At 39.4% G+C, this 5,088-nt stretch overlaps 1 protein-coding gene across 3 annotated transcripts in view; it reads left to right on the forward strand.

Annotated features, from left to right (window-relative positions):
• LOC116846147 (intraflagellar transport protein 80 homolog) overlaps nt 1-5,088 on the forward strand; it is an 85,034-nt gene that overhangs the window by 65,422 nt on the left and 14,524 nt on the right. The window lies entirely within an intron of this gene.

Here is a 5,088-nt window from a genome sequence, read left to right on the forward strand (position 1 = left end):
AGCACCGTGTGATTAGAGACATTTGTAGGGTCCCTTGGAACAGCGACTTGTGATTGGACTGTGTCCAATTGCCCCGTATCCAACTGATATACACCCATTTTAAACAGTCCAATCTGTAATTTAATATTGGGAGCGTGAATAAGTTCTCGCCGTTTTTTGTGAAAATAAATCCTTTATTTAAAAAAAATAATAAAAAAACAAGTCAATTAAAGTATTGCCCATCGCTGGAGACTACTTTTTCCCATCTTTCTGGCAGCATTTGAATTCCACGTCGAAAAAACGACACTTCTTTTGCGGCTATCCACGAATCTATCCATTTTTTCGTTTCTTCATACGAAGTGGAGTGCTGCTCAGCCAGGCCGTTAGTCATTGATCGAAATAAATAGTAATCAGAAGGCGCAATGTCTGGAGAGTACGTCGGGTGGGGTAGGACTTCCCATTTCAGCGTTTCCAGGTATGTTTTGACTGGTGACGCGACATGCGGCCGAGCGTTATCATGCAGTAAAATCACCTTATCGTGTCTTTGCTTATATTGCGGCCGTTTTTCTTTCAATGCTCGGCTCAAACGCATCAATTGTTGTCGATAGAGATCTCCTGTGATAGTTTGGTTGGGTTGGAGCAGCTCGTAATACACTACCCCCAGCTGATCCCACCAAATGCAGAGCATGAGCTTGGAACCGTGGATATTCCGCTTTGGCGTTGATGCTACTGCTTCGCCGGGCTTAACCCACGATTTTTTACGCTTGGGATTACTGTAGTATATCCACTTTTCATCACCAGTCACAATACGATGTAAGAAACCTTTCCTTTTTTGTCGTTGAAGCAGCTGTTCACACGTGACAAGACGCCGTTCGACGTCTCTCGGCTTCAGTTCGTATGGCACCCAAGATCCTTCCTTTTGTATCATTCCTAATGCTGTCAGACGTTTCGAAACTGTTGTTCGATCAACTCCTAATGATTTTGCAACATCGGATTGCGTCTGACATAGATCTTCAGCAAGTAATGTTTCCAATTCTTCGTCTTGAAACTTTTTTGGTGCACCACTGCGTTCTCTATCTTGAACATCAAAATCACCATTTTTAAATCGGTTAAACCAATCTCTGCATGTTCTTTCCGACAGAGCATGATCACCATAGGTTTCTACAAGAATTCTGTGTGCTTCAGCTGCAGATTTCTTCTGAATAAAGTAGTGCAGTAAAATTCCCCGCAAAAACGGTTTATTTGACACGAAATTTGACATGTTTCACGTTACGAAAAGAAAATGTTCTTTATAGGTTAATGGAAAAACACGCACTGATTTTAAACATAGGATATAGAACTTCAATATACTCGTAGATGCGTCATCATCTTGAATTATACACACAAAATTTTTATACCGCCATCTGATGATGAAACGGCGAGAACTTATTCACACTCCCAAAATTTCGGGATGTAATTTGGAACCCCAAAAGACGGAAAAAAAGCTATATAAACATAGGTCCGGAAATAAGTCGTTTCCAAGTATAGCCACTTTTGTTAAAAAAAATCATAATTTACAGTCCGCGTGGCACCCCTTTTAAAATTTTTTTTAATTTTTATTTTTTAAATTTTCATTTTTTTTTTAATTTTCAAATTTTATTTTTTTTAATTAACAATTTTCTATGGGGTCACATAAAGTCAATTGTTTACAAAAATGCGTCCAATAATATTGCTGACTTAAGACAAAGAATAATTCGTGGATTCCAAGAAATAAGAACGGATCCATGTTTTTCAAAGAGTTCGGAATTCCTTTGATAAGAAAATAAGGACCTGCATTCGTGCTGAAAGTGGTCATTTTGAACACCTTATTTAATTTGATTTAAATATCTATTCATGTTTATGATTAATTTAAAAAATAATGTATTTAAAAATATCGAAAAATTGAAAAATAAAATTTGTTAATTAAAAAAAAATAAATTTGAAAATAAAAAAATAAGAAATTAAAATTAAAAAAAAAATAAAAAATTAAAATTAAAAAAATAAAAATTAAAACAAAATTTAAAAAGGGATGCCATGCGGACTGTAAATTACGATTTTTTAAACATAAAAGTGGCTATAACTCGGAAACGACTTATTTCCGGACCTATGTTTATATAGCTTTTTTTTTCCTTCTTTTGGAGTCTCGAATCACGTCCGGAAATATTTCGGGCGATTTTCCGGACACCCTATATAAACGTGACGCTGTCACATACGTGACAGCAGCATATTTTATTGTAAATGTTATTACAAATTTATTTTATTTAGCAGATAATAATATCTGTGCGGAAGACGCCGGTAACACGTACAAGCCTTCATGTGAAACATACGTCGTGTTCAAAATTAATTGGATCATATTATCTTTGCTAATATTATATTGCTAATATTATAGTCGATAAGAATCCGGCATATCCTTCGATCCTTCCCAGAGGGCTGAGGGGATCCATGAGGATTTCTAACCTGTTAACAAAAAAAGAAAGAAATTAGTGACTGCGCACGTTACCGAACGCACTGCTCAGTACCACTCATATCCCATACAGCACAGTAATGTTGAATCAATTCTGAAAGAATGTTGAATTGCAACAATGTCAATATTGCAACAACATTGAGAAACATTGAACATCCATCATTCAAGCGTTCACGACCACCTGAAGAAGTTGGAATACGTAAGCAAGCTCGATATTTTGGTTCCTCATGAACTCAAAGAAGTTCATTTGACGGCGCGTATAAACACCTGCGATATGCTCATTAAACGTGAGGAAAACAATCCTTTTTTGAAGCAACTAATAACTGGTGATGAAAAGTGGATTGTTTACAACAATGTGGTGCGCAAACGGTCTTGGTCCCGACATAATGATTTGCCTCAAACGACATCGAAAGCAAACATTCATCAGAAGAAGGTTATGCTCTTAGTGTGATGGGATTTTAAAGGTGTCGTGTTTTTTGAGCTCCTACCAAAAAACTAAACAATTAATTCAAATGTGTACTGTCGGCAATTGGATAGTTTGAACGAATCCATCATCCAGAAACGTCCAGAGCTTGTTAATCGTAAAGAAGATGTGTTCCATCACAACAACGCGAGACCACACACAAGTTTGATCACCCGTCAAAAATTATTGGAACTTGGATGGGATGTGTTGCCGCACCCACCATACTCGCTTGACATACCTTACGCCGTCAGACTTCCACTTGTTTCGCTCTCTTCAAAACTCCTTGCGTGGTATAACGTTCAATTCAGATGAGTCTGTAAATCAGCACCTTGCTCAATTTTTCGCCGATAAAGACAGGTCCTTCTATGAACGAGGAATTATGAAGTTCACTGAAAGATGGCAAAGGTTATCAAACAAAATATCATTGATTGGGCAATATATCATTGATTGATCTTTATTCTTTATATAAATAAATGACCTTTAAAAATACGTCATGACTTTTCCGACAATCCAATATTTATTCTTATTGTTTCATAAAAAAAACGAATCCCTAATTTTCTCATGTCTTATAACTGCTAGAAACCGAAGATTGTCAAACACACTCTAAAACTTTCGCGAATCCTCCCTCGATAATTTCGAATCCGAAGCGGTATACTGGTCACCCATCCATCCTAACTGTGTTGCTTTAACCTGACCTGACAATCGAGCGACACGCGGTGATTCCAATAACTCCAACATTCCATATTCTTACAATTTATTCTTATAAAATGTATACTTACAATGTTCACAGTATATTATAACGTATCTAGCAAATATACGCGTTGATTCGCCTATCTATTTTATTTAATATCTCTAAAGTTTATGTAATTATTTGCAAAATAACTTCGACCATTCCTTCCAGTTTAATGTTTTTTATGCATTTTTTGTTATCGATACAATTTGCGTCAGACTCTATATAATAGAGAATATTATGAAATAAAAGAATATTCAGGGTTTGCGCAAAATTGCTTAAACATATTTCAATTTTACATATAAATAATAAGAAAAATATATATGATTATTTTGGAGGTAATTGTTATTCTTAGTGATCTTTCGCTCGCGTGGATAGAGAGGTAAAGGGAATGACTCTTTGTACCTTTACATATTACATTTATTTATATTGTCCCTATTTACATGTGTAAGTGTGTGTAAGTTGCATTCTTTTAAGCATTCGGCGTGTCGCAGCATTTAGCCATATTTTTGATGGACTCCTTTTCTCCTACTCCTGGGGGTCTTGTGCACTTCGTCCTCCTTTATTAGTGCGATGGCCGTCCTCAAGGGTGTACCGCGGAGATAGTGGTCGTCCCACTCGGGAGTCTCTGGGGGCCAGAGTCTTTATCGGTGGCCGAGTCAATAGCCTCTCGGGGATATAAATGACCCGGAGCATCCACGGGATGTTGGTACCGGAGGCAGCACGTGGTGGAGACTCGGGCGACTCCCAAGCAAAAAGCGAGGGAGTTAGTTCGCGTGTTGGCGAAGGTGTTCTGGGCCGAGAATCCAGAACACCTTCTGGCTGGGTACCTGGTGCGGGTGTCCCCACAGACTCTCGGGAGATTCGGGGGAATCTTCCCCAAAGAGCCCCTTGAGACGACGCCGGAGCTTCTTCGAGGACCGCCGCCTTGGGGCCGGTTCCCGCAACGGGGAGCTGGTCCGGGGGGACGATAGTGTTGCGTCCCGGAGTTGCTTTCCGAGACGGACGCTCCTTCAGCGCCGGGGTCTCGATGCCGCTTCTTCAGCGGACGTGTCTTCAGCGTCAGTGTCGTTGATGCCGTTTCGCTAGCGGAGACTGATGGCTATTCAGCTGTGCGGCAAAAGGTTGAGATTGCCAGAGCGGCGGAGTGCTTCAACCTTTCGCTGTGTCCGCCTTTTTCTCTCGAGAAAGCCGCTTACTGTGCGCGCCGCGTAACGGTGTCGCACAGAGGCTTTAACGGTTGCGGCGGCGGCATGCGCGGCGGCGTCGCGCCGCCGTTGTGGCGGCTGCGGCAGCCGTGCGCCGTGGCCGCGACTCGTATGGATCTATATTGATCCGCCACAATTATGGTATATTGTAATATAATATGTATAATATATATATATATATATATATATATATATATATATATATATATATATATATATATATATA

The sequence above is a fragment of the Odontomachus brunneus genome, unplaced genomic scaffold (genome assembly GCF_010583005.1).
Source record: "Odontomachus brunneus isolate Ranch 3 - 2012 unplaced genomic scaffold, Obru_v1 Obru_scaffold_061, whole genome shotgun sequence".
In the NCBI taxonomy this organism is placed as follows: Eukaryota; Metazoa; Arthropoda; class Insecta; order Hymenoptera; family Formicidae; genus Odontomachus; species Odontomachus brunneus.